This window comes from Silene latifolia, chromosome 9 (genome assembly GCF_048544455.1).
Source record: "Silene latifolia isolate original U9 population chromosome 9, ASM4854445v1, whole genome shotgun sequence".
Lineage (NCBI taxonomy): Eukaryota > Viridiplantae > Streptophyta > Magnoliopsida > Caryophyllales > Caryophyllaceae > Silene > Silene latifolia.
Genome location: NC_133534.1, coordinates 168,970,435 through 168,988,325, shown reverse-complemented (window position 1 = coordinate 168,988,325; position 17,891 = coordinate 168,970,435). Strand labels below are relative to the sequence as shown.

General features: G+C 38.1%; 1 long non-coding RNA gene across 1 annotated transcript in view; it reads right to left on the bottom strand.

The window, feature by feature from the left end:
- The window catches only part of LOC141600197 (uncharacterized), a 30,246-nt gene that overhangs the window by 6,863 nt on the left and 5,492 nt on the right, over positions 1 to 17,891 (bottom strand). The gene's annotated exons all lie outside the window — the stretch shown is intronic.

Genomic DNA, 17,891 nt, shown 5'->3' with positions numbered 1-17,891 from the left:
AATTGTATAAGACATGGATATGAGTCCAATTGTTTATCTTATAAAGGTTTGTCTATCTTACTACTAGATTACAATGTCATTACAAGAGGGTCATCTATTAAGGTCATAATGTGCGACATTTACTCTTGAGAATAGTTTGTTGCTTACATAGCTATCTTTCGATAAAATAGGAGTATTTTTCAAAAGATAGAGTGGGAGAAAATTAGTAACAAACTAAAGACTAATGAGGAGACTAAAAGAAAGCTTGTTATGTCAAACTCAAGACTAGTTAAGAGACCAAAAGAAAGTGATCTTTTATTAAGATTATGAAGTGGTTATAAAGTAATGAGGAGACCAAAAGAAAGCTTGTTAGGTCAAACTCAAGACTAGTGAAGAGACCAAAAGAAAGTGATCTTTTGTAAAGATTATGAAGTGGTTATATCGAGTAATTACAAGTCAATGTACATAAGAGCCTAACGAACCAATGTGATGTCTATGCATAAGAGTTGCATGGATTGACATTAAATTGTCCACAAAGCTGAGTTAAAGGGTAACTACGCTAAGATCCATATTATCATTGCTACACCTCAAAGTGTAAATGATCAAGTTAGATGTTAAGACCAATTTCTAAATAGGTATTTAGAAATGGTGTGAGTGTGTGACATTAACACAAGGTTTTAATCAACAGTTAGAATTGCAATGATCATCTCAAGTTATGTGATAAGAAAATGGTTTTACTCGAGTTGTCAAGAAACCATAAGTATACATGGATTTAAGTGGGAGTCAATATTGTCATGTTTAGACATGGAGATCAGTGGAAGAAATTGTCTTTCATATTAATATCATTGAGGATGACATGCTAACACTACCGTTGATGAAGGAGTGTTTTGTTTTCAATTCTCGATGAAAGCAGACATGTTGCATTTTAAAATTCCAAATCTATCATTATATAGGGAATTTTAAGTTGGCACATAGATAAGTATCTTATGTTGATAAGATTTTTTATCGGTTTAATATCAACATAGGTTGAAGAGGTTATTCATTTAGATGAAAGTGGAATTACTATGATAGAGTCATAGTCATTCACTGAACCCCATGAGTTGTTGATCACATGAAATAAATTTTTAATGTTTCCGCCATTAGAACGATCATGTATGCCAATGTATGCACATGCCATGAGTTATTAATAATATGCTTGGAGCATAATGAGTCAATGACAAGTTATTTCGTATAAAGGTCATTTGTAAGCCTTCAAGAATATCCACTATAATTCCTGAGAAGAACTGAGGATCCGTTCTTGTGTTTGGAAGACATACTAAGTTGTGTTTTGAAGGTTTACACAAACTTCAATTTCCAAACTTATAAGGATTTAACGAAATCCTAGGCTAATTTTATTGACTCGGGAGTAAGTGACTAGAATAATGTTTAAGAATCAATCATTGCAATTTCTACAAATGAAGTCTGAGTACATTGTGATAAGGTGGTTTATAAAGGGACTATAGGTAGTTCCTTCTACCAAGTGTTTTATCACAAGTTATATGATGACAGTGGGAGCATCTTTCAAGTTCAAGAGCCCAAGTCTAAGAAAAAGTCTAGACATGTACTTAGAAAAGTTTATGACATTAGAAATGACATTGATAGAAGGAAATAACAATTCATAAAGTTGGAATGAATGGATACATGACATATCCACTAACCAAGCTTCTATTGCATCTTGACGAGTGTAAAAGGTACACTTTAGATTATAAAATGTGAAGTAGTAATATGGTATTGACTATTCATATGTGATAATCGCATTTATCGTTTGAGTTTCTTAAACTCTTCTATTACCTTGTTATATCCAAATAAGTTGTTGAGACAACATTGAACCCTGTTAAAGTGAACTGGATTAATATAGTAATTGCCCCTGGTCGTTCATATGAGATGACGTCTCTAAGTGACTAGATTGTGAGTCGATTGATGGCAAGTTCAAGTGCCATAGGTTCATAAGAGATGACCAGTCGATCACATAGACAGACTGTAAGAGACACTTTGTCGGGCTGTGACCGCTTATAAGTTCTGGTAACTCATATAGCCTGGTCGTGGCGGGAGCTACAATAGTATTCTTTTGAGTCAATTCTTTGACTAAAGACTATTCGCCCAAGTTGGCACAGTTTCTGAGTGACTTTAAATTATGTTGTACGATTTTCGTAAATAAGGTCTAATGGGCATCTTTTGGGTCATGATGAGCTATGGCTAAACAAAGGGAATAGTGCGATAGGAATTGTCCATCCCCTTGTCAGGGTTATTTAAATTATCTCAGGGCCATTCGAGGAGTAGTGAACTTAAAATGCGTGGCCATGCTCGGAAGGTATCTACGATAGATAATTTCGGTCAGACAGTTACTCTCCAGATCGAGGAAACCACTCTTGATATGATCACTTGCAAGAATGACCTGCAAGACACCTTGCATTGAGTGGGAGATAGTAATAGGACAAGAGAATTGGTGACGCACACTTGTCTCGGACAAGTGGGAGATTGTTGGAGTATGTGTCCTCGACAATAGTGCGATCACATTTAAAACTCATAATAAGAATACATAAAGGGATAATTCATTTTATACGTCAACTGATCAACATTAATCGGTAATGATTGGCTGACTAGAGTTTGATATTACTGTCGTTTGACGGTGGTGATCAGTTGATCCCTTAAGGTCACACCTAAAGGACAATTCTCTTAATAGATAAAATTAATTAGATAAAGATTAATTAATTCTTTAAAATAGAACAATTCACAAATGTGAGTAAGAATATGAATCTTATTATAATTCGATTAAATGAGGTTCGTTTCAGTAATTAAGATGTTATATTACTAAAACTTTGTTTATGAAACAGTTAAATTAAGAATGAACAGTTAACTATAATTGCAATATGTTATAGATATCAACATGGACCATTTTATTTACATGTAATTGGGAATTACTAGTCAATTATTGTATATAATTAAATTAATATATGTAATGATATTTAATTGTTAATATGCATTAATATTATTAATAACATGTTATATGTCACTTGTCACACACTATATGACAAAATGACAAATTGACAAAAATAAAATGGACTCCATTTTAACTAGGAAAACCGGTTTTATGGAGGGATTAGGAAGAAATAGCTAAATTGTTTATTTGAGTGGAATACACAATGATTACAATTATAGCCTATTCTACACACTTACAAGTTTTGATAAGAACAATTGCATGAGCATTTTTGCATGCATTGGCTCTCATCCCTCTCTCTACCCACCGGTTTTGTCCCCCTCCCTTACAATAAGAATTGTTCTTATTTTTACACATTCATTCTTACACAATTTCTCTTCTTACTCTTCTCTCCTTTTCTCTCTAAAATTAAGTTTTAGAAAATAAAATAAAATTGTTCAAAATCTTATATTTAGATTACTAAAAGTAGTAATAGAAATAAGGATAATAAGATTAATTTTAAGGTCACTAATTTAATATATCTAGTTAATATATAAATTAGTATTAAGGGTTTGTCTTGGTGCAATTGAAAGGAGGTTCTCACATTATGGAGACAAGGAGGATCATCCATTTATTTAAGCTCAAGAACAAGTAAGAAAGGAGTTCGTGCTTGTGCCCTATAAACCGTTTTTCTTCAATGTAAGGAACACATTTCTTAATCTTTGTTTTATTTTGTTATGCATGCATAAGACCATCATCTAATTTAATGAGTAATTTAGATTTAAAATTAAAGAGTTTAATTTGAGGGTTAATGAATCTTTCACATCTAATGTAAGGTCTATATCAAAAGCACGTTCAAAACCGTCTTCAAAACCATCTTTTAAAACCGTATTTGCAAAAAAGCGGAGGTTTGACGTCAGGAAGAGTCGCAGCAGCAGCTGCGCCTCTTCTAGAGGCTGCCGCTGCTCCTGCTCTTCTTCTTCTTCCTCGACTTTTTGTAATTTTACCTTTTCTCTTATTCTATCATTTCTTTTGTTCGTTTAAGTATATAAACATACTTTTAACTATTCCTTTAAATTTTAATTCATAATTCGACATAAATCCCTTATAATTCAATATTTGCGGGTTTTCGTCGTCTATTCAAACCCGGATTTTAAAAGGTCGATTTTCTCATATCGATTCTCTGGAATTGGTCTTTTTTACATAGTTTTCTTTATTTGATTTCAGTTTTACCAATTTTAATTCCGTTTTCGAAGTTTCGCTTCTTTTGTATTTCCGACATGAGCTCATCGTAATCATGTAAATCGCTGTAAATTCTCATCTTTAATTCGTTTTATGACGATTCCAGGTGCATATAATCAATTAAAGCACTTCAATTCGAGTCTAATATCAATAATCGACCTTAAATCTGCCAATGAACGATAGCAATCCTCGATTCTGACTTCACAGCCAGAGCCCAGCTCTAGAAAGAACGCAGCAGATGCTACGCCTGTTCTGGGCTGGTTTCTGTCTCTGAACTCTTTCTCGCTTTGACGTAGCTTCTAATTGCGGTTTAAATTGACTATTATCCGTATTATCACTTCTAATCTGATGTATTTTCATATTTTTAAATTCTAATTCTCTTTTTCTTTTATTTTCTTCTTCACAATCCCGTTTTTAAGCGTGCTTTTGACGTAGATCAAATAAACTTTGTAAAGCTTGTAATTTAGTTATTGTAATTTTATTATTATGTAAGATTTAATTGTATGGCCTTCATATGTAATTAATCTAACATCAACTTCGACCAATTTGTTTGCTAAATCACGTGTTAACCGGCTTAGTTTAATCTCACATGCTAGGATTAATCTATTGTTTATTGCATTACATGCATTACATCGACGACATATCAAATATGAACGATTTCCCTAATCATTAGTAGAGGTCGCTATCGAGGCGAGCCGGATTATTTGTTCGATTAAAGAGCTTCATAATATGTACCCTTACTCCTTACTCCAGTTATCTCTGGACATCCGTGTCCATTGGCATCTTCGAGAGTCATTCTAGACATAGAACGCTAAGGGTAACGAGTTCTTAGTGTTCATGTTACTACTTTGTGTCTTGACATGACAGGAGGTATTCGAACGGTTTCCAATTTTTCCACAATAAATTGGTGGTGACTCCACAAATGCAGGCTTATTCAACCTTTCACCGGTTTCAATGCCTCACCAATCGGTAACGACCCATGACGTGCTTTGGCAAACCCAAGGTTCCGTGGGAGAAGTGTCGTCGCCTCGAGACCAACGCGCGGCGCGGGTGGCCCATGTCCACAGTTTGTCGACTCCGCTGGGGATGATACACTTACGTGTTACCCAAGGTGAAAATTGAACAAGGTTATGGAATAGTTTATATGAGATAGTTATCGGTTTTCATTACTCGACCTTCTTTGGTCGTTTCATTCGGCCTTCCTAGGCTTAACCCAACCTATTCGACCAATCGTCCCATCCAAACGGTCCAAATTCTTATCTGGGCCTAAAGATGGATAGCGATTGACGTCAACCATACCGTGGTACATATTCATGTTTGTATCAAGAGCTTTCACTACTCGAGGGAATAGACTAGGAACCGACCTTACTCATGTTTGGCACGGACCTCTCCACAGACCAGGGTTTGATTGCTTGGTATGGCAACCCACCTTTTAAGCCAAAACCCTTTAAATGCACTCAGTATACCGTTATAATGCCCATATGTATGTTTGTATCATATACGTGATCACCATTGGTAAACAAAACCATGACGAAATTTTGTAAAATAAAATCCTTTTCAAAAAGTAAATATTTTCGAAAATGGCCTAAAATATCGCAAAATAAGCCAAAACTCTGTCCAAATGTCGAGTCAAAATTCGGGCCTCAAACCCATTTCAATCCTCACTTCGAGTCAGCACTCCTACAACTATACTACAGTTGTCTAGGATAAACATTTTAAAATTTATCATTTTCAAATCCCACTTGACACAGTGGCACACGCCCACTTCACGAGTCGAGTCTTTTTTTGAGTAAGTGTGCAAAAATGGTCGATCATGTTTTGATTCGCCGTCGGATCTCTTATCCTCAGTTCCAAAATGGTGGGAACTAGTCATGGAAGCGTTAATGGTCAACCCCAACCGTCCGTAAATGGTAATGATCAAATCCTAGCTGCACTCATTCGTCTCCAGACAAGCCAAGACCAAGCTTATGCTCGCCTTAACGCCATCGAAGGCCGTATTATCGCTATAGAAGCTAGACTTCCTCTTGCAGAGGATGCCATTCTTAACATGGTCATACACGATAATCTTCCACCCTTTGTTGGACAACCAGAAGTCAACCCTACACCAGGTCCTACTGAAGCTGAAAAGCGACTCTAATATTTAGAGGAACAACTAATGTACCTCAAGGGAGATGACATCTACAGGGAAAACAGTCGCAAATATGAGGCTGTAAATGCTCAACTGCTAACTAACTTCAACATGACTGACATCCCGAAGTTCAAGGGGTATGAAAACCCGTTGAACCATATTCATGCCTTCAAAGATTATATGTCTATCAAAGGCATCAAGCCAGAGATGTTCCTAAGGATCTTTCCTTCATCTCTCAATATTATTCCTAAGCAATGGTTCTACTCCTCGGATCACAAGAAAATTGCTACTTGGGATGATGCTGCAATTGCGTTCACCAAACAGTATGTAGATAATGCTGAAATTCAAGTCAATATGGTCACTCTAGAGGTTCTTACCGAGAATGAGAAAGAAGGATTCAACGAATTCCTATGTAGGTGGAAAAAGACTAGCACGCAACTCCTCGAAAGCCCAGACGAGGCTACTCTTGTTGAAAAGTTCGTGGACAATTTAAGGCCAATCTATGCGAACCATCTAAGGTACCAAAACATAAAGTCTTTCAAAGACTTAACAGTGCTAGGAACAAGAATTGAAGACGACATCCGTAAAGGACTCTTGTCCAAAACGGTGGGTCGCGGATATCAAGGCACAACGAGTCGTTCTTATGGCTCCACTAGCATGACCGATGAGGTCAACCTTGTCGAATCATCTACTAAGAAGAATAACCTGCAAAAGAATTTCGCCAATGTTGCTGACTCGTACTCTAATGCTCTAAAAAGATTAATGAAACAAGGTACACTCCAATCCATAGGTCCTACACCTGACTCAGTGATGTGACTCATATTTGAGCACATTTCGTCCCCGAATAAACCTCGTTCCCATGCTTCCTAGCACCTATTAGGGTCATTTCCTATCTTTAGTTTTCCATTTTGTATATTCTAAGAGGTTTTGTGTCCTTGGTAGGAGAGGATTGCTAGTCTTGCATTTATGGAGCAAAATGGAACTAAATGGATCGCATCTAATGACCAAGCATCGAAGAGGAGACCGATACTAGAAGCCTAAGCAAATAAATGAAGAGAAATGGGCAATGATGAACGATCCGTGCGTCCCTAAGATAGTCCCCACGGATTGTTAGGGAGCCAATAACAAGAGAAGAACCTTGTCCCAGCATCCGAGCGTCCTGAGCTCAGGACGAGCGTCCCAGAGCCAGGATCCGAGCCTCCCGACAGTCAGCCCGAGCAGATCACCTCACAGGACCAAGCGTGCTTAAGCTAAGTCCACGCGTGTCCCTGGGGAGTTGCTACTCAATCCGCGCATGTCCCTAGGGAGTTGCAAATTAGCAAGTTTCTCTTAGGGTCTTAATCGTCATTTATGCCCTTCGTAACCTTAATCCTTGTACTTAATTTTAGTATAAATACCCTATTGTACTAGCTTAGAATCATCTTATCATAATCATTCCCTTAATTTAGTCCTAATCAAAGTTGTAATACACATTTCAATATTAATCACATCTTAATCTTTACTTAATTCTCTCAATATTCTTAGCTTTAGTTGGGTAATTAGAAAATTATTTGGGGTTTATTGGAGTATTGACAACCTTCCATCAATCATCAAGTTTACTTCTATTATTCTTTACTTTATTATTTGGATCATCTTAAGTAGGTATAATCTCTTTTTACCTTTGCTTAATTATTGTTAATCACATCATTTATTCATCATGTTTTGCTTTGTTAGTATGATTGACAACCTTATTAGCATGTTAAACTTGATCATGAGTGAGTAGTCCTTTAGCTAGGGTTAATGGGGAATTAGGAGAAATAATCATGGGAATAGATCTATGTTTAATCTAATATGCTTTCATAATCACTTGCTTGCTTGTTGTGATTTCAACCTATGCACATCTTATGTTTGATGAAATGCTAGTCTATGAAACCTTGCATTTTTAACCCGTCGCTTATCTTTTCAATGAGGCTTGTAAGATATAAGCTAACTCGAGCCTCGTTAGACCATGCATAGAGTTGAATAGGAAGAGACTAAGGCAACTTGTAGGTGTTGTAAAGTCTTGATCGACTCGGCTTCGGGACCTAAATCTTCCTAGGTATTGTAAGATATACACTAACTCGATTCCATCACAACAATAAGTTGCTAGCATCTATTTGAGAACATGTTTGTATGATCTATTTCCATGATTCCCCTATGAACCCATGACACCCTAGTACCCTTAATCAATTGTTTACAAACCCCTTTTATTGCTTTACTTTGTTTTCATTAAATTACATTAATCTTGTTGATTAGTTTAGATTACATCTCATCTCAACCCATAAGTTGTGACACCCTAAGACATAAACTACTTGCAATTAAAATCCTAAATCAATACCCGTCCCTTGGGATCCGACCTTTACTTACCACTCCACTAAAGAGTAGTTTGTAGAGTTAGAAATATTGTTTTGGTTGATAGCTTTGACGACAAGAAATATCACGACCAAAAATGGCGCTGTTGCCAAGGACGGTGTTCAATTAATTTAATTTTCGTTAATTGTTTTTAGTTGTGTCTTTTTTTACCTTGGGGAAGTCAATCTCCTCAAGGTTGTTCTAATTGTTTTCTACTTGTTTGATATCTTACATGACTAGGAGATCACAAGGTAATTTATTACCTATTGATTTCCAGATTGAAAGAACCTTAACCAACAATAGAAGAGTTGCTAGAGGTACTTCAAGAGTCGTAGGTATTGGAGAAATTGTGGATAATCAACCAAATAACATTGAGTTTGTCAATCCTTTTGCAAGAGAAGGAGAGGACAACCCAATTCCAAACCAACCACAAAATAAACCTACAATGCCTAAATTTTCATCATATTCCGTACCAACCGAAGAGAACCTACCAAACGGTACTCCTACACCACCACATTTAACCGGTAATTTCATTGCCAAATCCGCATTCATACAATTAGTTGAGAGAAGTCAATTTGGAGGGATGCCTAGTGAAGATCCTCATTTATATATGGAGACTTTTTGTGATTATTTTGATGCAATTTCTCAAACCAGAGTTACTCAAGACCAAATCCGATGGGTATTGTTTCCTTTTTCCTTGATCGGTACCGCAAAGCAATGGTGGAAGAGCCTAGACAAGGCCACCCTTGGTATTGATTCATGAAAGAAGTTAGAACTTGCCTTCTACAAGAAATTATATCTTCCAGAGGAAAATATGTTGAGATCCCAAATCAACGGGTTCAAGCAAAGGGATGAGGAATCATTTTATGAAGCATGGGAGAGATTTAAGGATACTTGTCGTTCTTCTCCACACCACAGACTTAGTGAGTGGTTCCTTGTGCAACAATTTTGGAACGGCTTATATGAAGACTCACGCAAAGTGCTTAATATGGGATCCAATGGGAGGTTTACCAAAGTTGATGACAACCAAACATGGGACAAAATCGAAGAGATGGCGGTTTATAATTCCCAATATAGTAGGCCTTGAAAGGCCACTAGAGGAGGAAAGCATGAGGTAGATTCCATCACTCAATTGGGTGCTCAACTAAGTGCTCATATCGACACAATCAACTTAAAGTTTGAGAAGGCCGTGGCTAAGCTTGATGAAGCTTCCAAATCACCCGAAAAACATGTTAATGCTATGGTGGCTTCATCCTCAATCCCAAATGGAGTATGTGAAAATTGTGGAACCTTGGGACATGATCAAAACGAATGTAGGGGAACAAATGAACAAGTAAATGCTTTCCAAGCATACAAGAGTGGTACCCCTTATTCCAACTACTATAATGAGAATACCAAATTCCATCCAAATCTCTCATATAAAAAACAAAATGTTCAAAATCCTCAGCCAACATACACTCCATCTCCAATGAGAAACCAAGCTCAAAGACCCTTTTTCAACCAAAGCCAAGATATCAAAATCAACCTTCCTACAACCAATTCAATTACCAAAGCTTTGATGTTCAAAAAGCGGTCCTCCAAATGCAAAAAAACCAATAAGAATTCTTCACCCAAATGCAAAAAGAAAGCCAAGCTAAAGAAATCACCATCAACAACATACTTGCCCACACCAAAATGTTAGAGACTCAAATGACCCAATTAGCATCTTCTAGCTCCCAAAGACAAAAGGGACAATTACCTCCTCAAGGTAACCCACACACAAGACATGAGACGGTTAGTGCCATCCATTTGAGGAGCGGTATAAGATATGAGGGGTCGAAGAGGCCAATTGATGAAGATATTGTGGATGCTAGTAGCAGGCAAGTAGTTGTGGAGAACTCTAACGAAGAAGAACCCACTACCAACGAACTTTCAAAGAAGAAGAATGAAGGAAAGGCTAAGAATTTTGATAAGGAGCCTATTGTGATTAGACTTCCATTCCCAAGTCGTCAAGCTAAGCATAAGCTTGATGAGCAACTTGGAAAGTTCATGGAAATTGTGAAGAACTTATAAGTCTCAATCCTATTCACGGAATTGATCAATCATGTTCCGGCTTATGCAAAGTACATGAAGGATATTCTTACCAAGAAGAAATCCATCCGAAAGTTGGAGACTATTGCCTTTACCAAAGTGAGTAGTGTTATTCTTCAAGGGAGTTCCCCTCCAAAGCTCAAAGATCCGGGAAATTTTTCTATTCCATGTACCATTGGCGATACTACAACCAACAAAGCATTGTGTGATCTTGGAGCAAGTGTAAATGTCATGCCATACTCGGTATGTAAGAGGCTAGGAATAGGAGAGCTCAAATGCACCAACATTATTCTTCAAATGGCGGATCGATCAACAAAGATACCTTTAGGGGTATAGGAGGATGTGCCCGTAAGAATTGGCAAATTCTTCATCCCGGTAGACTTTGTCATTGTAGACATGGAGGAGGATTCCAACATCCCTATCATCTTAGGAATACCTTTCTTGCATACCGCCGGAGCTGTAATCGATGTGAAACATGGAGAGCTCACACTTGAAGTAGGGGATGAGACAATTACTTTCAATCTTGACAAAACAATGAGAGTTCCCCGATTACATGAGCCATGCTTCATGATCAATCACTATAGCCGAGAAAGTGATAGGAAGAAGTTAGCATATCTATGCAAAGATCAAGCCATGGGTAAAGAAACATCACCCATATGGATGGAGAAAGGGGATGACCTTGAAGTAGTTCTATTCGGAGAACACGGAATTTTTAACAACAACAATGAGAGCTTGAATAGCTCACCCATCATGACAAATAATGAAGAAGGCATCATTGACCAAGATAACAAGAAAGGAGAGTTGCTCTTGTCAACTCATGACATCATTGTGGAACAAGCAAACGAAGTTTGTGGTCTATGGGATGATGAGTTTGAAGGATTAGTCAATCCTTATATTGGAAATGCTATGACCTTAGACCAAGGCTTTGTTGATCCTTGTCATCACTTTGACTTGGACTACGATAATGGAGAAAACAATGCACAAAGGTCCATACAAGATCTTTATCATGAAAATGAGCAGGCCTTCGACTACTTCCACAAGGTGTTGAGCAACATCAACAACACCTTGGCCTTGCCCCCTTGATACCTCTCGCAAGAAAAAGAGTTTGGTGGAGTCCTCCCTAAACCACCATTTGTAAATATTCTAACTCCCTAACTAGCATTTTATTTCCTTTATTGCATCTTTGTCATTTTTGGATTTGCATTTTTGTGCCTTATTGCAAGATTTTTGACATGAGAGCAAGTGAGGGAGGTATTTTAATGTGTTTCAATGTGTAGTGTTTGATCAAGTGTAGGGATGCTAAATACCTAGGCTAACCAAGCCTTTGTAGTACAACCCACAACATTTAACAAGGAAAGGAAGAAGGAATGACACGGGAAGAAGAATCCCCGCGAGAAGACCTGAGCTCGTGGGAGCTAAGGGCAATCCGAGCGTCTCCGGGCTCAATCCGCGCGTCATACTGTCAGGACGTGGGAGCTAGGAAGCTTCAATTTGTGGGAGAAGTCCTGTGAGGAAATCTGCGCAAGCTGACCTCAAGACGCTCGTCCTCAAACCTCAGGACGCTCGTCCTAATATCGAGCCGCGGGTCCTGGGAAGCTCCAAACTGACGAATCCTTGATGAAGAAAAATCTGCATGTCCCAGACTTAATCCGCGCATCCCAGCATTGCTTTTCCATTTCAGAAAACCCTGTGAGACAATCCGTGCATCCCAACTCTAATCCGAGCATCCCAGACCTATTACATAAACAAACACGGGACATCCTTTTCTTCCCAATTCATTTCCATCTTTCAAAAACACAAACACATACATTTTCCCTCACTTCAACCTTCGATCCCCTCATTCAAAAACACCAATTTCTCAACAAAATTCACAACAATAAAAGCAAAACTTGCTCAAAACAAAATTAAATCACTCCTTCATCAACAAAAGACACTTTAACCATCAATTTCCTCACAAATTGAATCACTTTTCTAGGGTTTGGGAAAAATTTCGAAAATCCCAAATTGATTGAGGAATTGATCGAAGTTTGAAGAAGCAAGGAGCATTCAAGGAATATCTTAGTTTGTTGATACCAATTTGATAAGGAGCATACATGGGAAGGACTAAAGGCGGAACCAAGGCACCCAAAACTTCAAATTTGTCAAAGAGGCAACAAGCTCTTCTTGCATCTAAGGCTTTGATAGTAGCTCAAACTAGGGAAGAAGTCCAAGAAACCGTTAATCCTATTGAGGAAGCTACCACATATACTCCGGTTGTAGAACAATTGCCAAATTTTGCGGAGGTAACTTTCTTATCCGATAAACATAGGATTGCCTTTCTATCCCTTGCTACCAAGTTTATTTGACATGATACTTTGCAAAAGTTGGGTGTCCTTGAGCAAACTAGAGCATTTTTCGAGTCTATGGGGTTGACTACCCTCTTTGATATGGATGAATTGACTTACCCCTCATTGACCATGGAGTTCATAAGCTCCTTGAGTGCATACAAGATCGAGACTCGAAATTTTGTTGAGTTCCGGCTTGAGAACAAGAGTAGAAGAATGACTAGCAGTGAGTTTGGTAAAGTGTTTGGTCTTGTACGATATGATCATTATAAGGAAAAGCCTTTGAAATATGATGCCGCACCCCTTTGGAAGGTTATAACCGGTCAAAAATTTGAGTCCTTCCGGGAGTGTCATGCTTTGTATGTCCACACTACAAAAAGAAATAAAACAGGCGACCAATTTTGGCGACTGAAGTCAGTCGCAAAACTCAATTTAGCGACTGACTTCAGTTGCCAAACACCAATCGCAGACCTTGGTCGCTTTTTTTGATTTTAGAGACCAGAGTAAGTCACTAAATTTAGCGACTGCAATTTCAGTCGCTAAATGAGGAAAATAGCGACTGAAATAGTAGTCGCCAATTTGGCGACCGACAGGTGGTAGTCGCCAAATTAGCGACTGACTTTCTGTCGCTAATTGGCTTTTCAGTCGCTAATTTGGGTGACCCAGCCAAAATCAGGGATGCTCTTTAGCGACTGATTTGTGGTCGCAAAACTGCAAATCAGTCGCTAAAGCTACTGACTATTTTCGTGGCTTTTTCGTTTTCATTGCTAGCCAAATATTTACAACCTGCATACAAACCGAAGTTCAACAACGCCATACATCCCAAACTTCAACACACACAACAACATACATTTCAAATTTCAACCCAACACCACACATTTGAAACATACATTTTCCCAAACTTCATTTCATATATTGAAAATGAAAGTTTTACAAGCTAACATATTCTAAAGTTCAAGTCTTACATGCTAAATTAAACTTACTTAACTATTGGGAAGCCAACACCGGCTCCACTCCCCCCATGTGGACCATGCGGATCCAATCTCTTCATTTTAATCTAACAAACTAACCACAAATTAATCCAACTAACTACAAATTAATCTAACAAATTAAACCAATTAAACTGAAATTAAACAAAAAAAAAACTAACCTAATTAAATAGAGTGGTGGAGGCGGTGAGGACGGTGGCCACGGCGGTGGAGGTGGTGGTGTCGTCGCTGGAGATCGTAGTCGCCTTTCCTTTTTTTTTTTTCGAAAGAGTAAAGCAGGAGAGAGGAAGAATTTCACGGGTTTTCTATAAAGCAATTTAGCGACCGACTTCAGTCGCTAAATATGAAAGTCGGTTGCTAAATAAGATTCCTTTTTTTAAAAAATCAGTCGCCAAATTAGCGACTGATTTCAGTCGCTAATTCTGATATCAGTCGCTAATTTGGCGACTACCAGTATCAGTCGCTAAAAATATGTCGCCTGTTTTAGTTTTTCTTGTAGTGTCCACCATCCGTGCATAAGAACTTGGCACAAGTGTGTGGCGAATACTTTGATTACTAGGAAAGGCACCAACCACTTCACCGAACTCGATTTTGTCTACCTTGAGTCCTTCTTGAATATCAATGGAAAGTCCACCCAAAAATACAACATTCTTCAACTATTGATTGACCGGTGGCTAGAGATTGATAATGGGAAAGAGGGAGTGGCCTTTATTGTGAACGGGGGCTTGGTAACAAGGTTAGCTAAACATTTTAACCCGGAGTTCAACAAGGATAACACCTACAAACGGGTTAAGGGAGGCTACCTTCTTGATATGAGCACTTTGATCAACAAATTTCATTGGGTCAAAAATGTCAATCTTAACCACAAATATGAATGGCCCATCAAGGAAGCCAAGTCCATTTTCTTACCCGCCAAGATTTGCCATATCTCCACCCATAGACCAAACTACCTCATTCCCGTCTCCAAAGAAGCCGAGGAGCTAATCAAGCAACAAAGGGATCCAATTGCAAAGCCCTCCTCTTCTACCATTGTGACTCCACCCTATCCTTTTGCCTACCAAGAGTTTAAACCAAGTGGCTCTAATGTTGTGGTAGGAAATGATTACTTGACCCAATTAATTCAACAAATGCATAGAGAAGCTTATTATGACTGGGTGAATGTTTATCGAGCCCAATAACCGCCACTTCTACATCTAGCTAGGCAAGGACTTCTTGATCCTTCATGTTCTTTGCCTAGTTGAGCGGACAAGGAAGTGTTCTTCCCTAGTACTTCTCAAGATGCTGAAAAGGATAGTCGGGTGGCTAATGGAAAGGAGGTTATTGTTGATGAAGACGGGGAAGGTATTGTTTCATGCTAAAAAGAAGAGCAAGGTTCAAGTTCCAAGGACGAAGAAGTTGCTGAATCCTCCGGTCCAATGGAGGTTGATGGTGATGATAATTCCGATGATGATGATGACGGTGATGAGGCCGGTGATGAAGATGTCGCAATGAGCGATAATTGAGGGTTGACAAGGCCTATTGGAGGATACCACAAGTGCGGGGTTGATTACTTGACTTCAACCTATTCCATTGTGAGTTTCCTACACCTCTTTTAGCTTTGTCTTTATATCATGTCTTCAATCTTTATCTTGAGCATTTGTTTTGAGTCCTAGCACCATTCAAAGGACTCCCACCTCGGTTCCATTGAGGTGTCTCATATTTTGTTCCCATTTGAAAAATCCAAAATGACAATTAGAATTCATGCATTGTATTCTTACCTTGTGCATGAACTTTCCCTCTTTTTACACTAGCAATAGTGTCTTGTTTGGTTTGGGGAAGTTCACTCACAAGGGATGCGAGTTGATTCAAATTAGCTCTCTGACCAATCGAAAGCATGCATCGTATAAGATAGATTATATTGCATTCACTTGTTATATATGTCATATAGTTTGCATATTAGTTTAGAAATCATGCATATTCATATAGATTGCATTGATAATTTCCTATCGTATTGGCCATTGAGGACAATGCGCATACTAGTGTGGGGATGGGAAATTCTAACTTAACCTTGCATTCAAAAATGATAAAAATGATAAAAATTGAAAAATTCTTGAAAAATTCATAAAAATTGAAAAATTTCTCAAACATCCAAAAACATGTTCATTCCTTTGTAGTGTAGAGTTGTATATATTGTATATATTTGTGTTTGTTTATCACTCTTATCACATTGGATCGACTACGCCACATTCGAGGCATGAAGGAAATAGAAGACCGCATGGTATGATCTTTCCAAATCTCCTTCCTCCTTTTATATGTTAATGACAATGTGACTTTATTTTGGTTGATGCGGTACAAACCAATGTGTTGTTAGGAATTGCATTTAATTTATATGGCATACTAGTTGATATAAGCATTTGCATTAGGTTGTATATATGTTGGTTGCATCATGGCATGTAGTTGCATTTTAGGAAATTTTGTGAAAACATCTATTTGGGAAGCTTGATAAGTGTATATAAGGCCCTTGTAGATACTTTTTCTTATTGAGACTTTGCTCATTAGAATACCTCCAAAACACCCTAAGATGTGTCATGCTAGTATCCTTTGACCCATGGACTAAGGCCTAGTGAAGAGTACCTTGTGATGTGATGACTCCTTGGCCACCGTTTATTCCAAGGTGACTCTTGAAACCATGCAACCATCTTCCACTTCTATCATCATGTTTAATCAACAAAAAGGGAATGGGCATAAAAACCTCAATTTGAGTTCAAGTACCAAAGTGAAAATCAAGAAGTTTGCTCAAAATTGCATCAAGGAGCAGAGGAGTCAAAAATAAGAACTCCTATGCTTCAATAAAAGCACCCTCGTTACAAATTGGGGTGACTTTGAAAAATGTTCAAAAAATTGCAAAAATTGAAAATTGCCAAGTATCAAAATGCCAAACATCAAAGAAATGGCAAGAAATTGTTCTCAAAAATGTCAAATGCCACAAGAAATTGGGGGGAATAGCAAAATCAAAAGCAAACTCCCACTATGAAACTCAAAATCTTATTGATCCCTTTATCCATTGATTCCACTTTTGTGCATGGTAGAGAGGGGACGACCCTTCTTCTTGTCTACGCAAGAAGGGGAATTCCGCGATCCTACAGTATTTCTAACATCATAGGGAGTCTACTCTTGATGAAAGCATTTAGCAATTGAGGACAAAGGTACCCTAGCTTGACACAACTTGGAGGTGATTTGTTGGTATCCTCCTAGGCTTAGTAACTTGAAGAAACCATATCTATAATGGAGTGTGTACCCTTGGATTGCATCCCCCTTAGATAATTTCTGCCACTTAGATGAGGAAGGTGACTATTCTTTTGTAGGTGCATCCATTACTTGCTTTTGTGTTGTTAATGATTGGATGTATCGCCATTTTGGGAAGCCCCACCTTGCCTTGCAAGAAGGCATCTTACCTCATAGGTGTCTTATTGTGAGTTGAAGGGGCGGAGTGAGACCCACTAATTGTCTCATATCGGCTATGTTAATAGGTTAGTTTAAATAAAGGTCATAGTTTTAGTCATTTCTTTACTCGGGACGAGCAAAGGTTCGGTTTGGGGATGTTCGATGTGACTCATATTTGAGCACATTTAGTCCCGAATTACTTCGTTCCCATGCTTTCTAGCACCTATTAGGGTCATTTCTTATGTTTAGTTTCCCATTTTGCATATTCTTTGCGGTTTTGTGTCCTTTGTAGGAGAGGATTGCTAGCCTTCAATTTATGGAGCAAAATGGAGCTAAATGGATCGCATCTAATGACTAAGCATCGAAGAGGAGACCGACACTAGAAGCCTAAGCAAATAACTGAAGAGAAA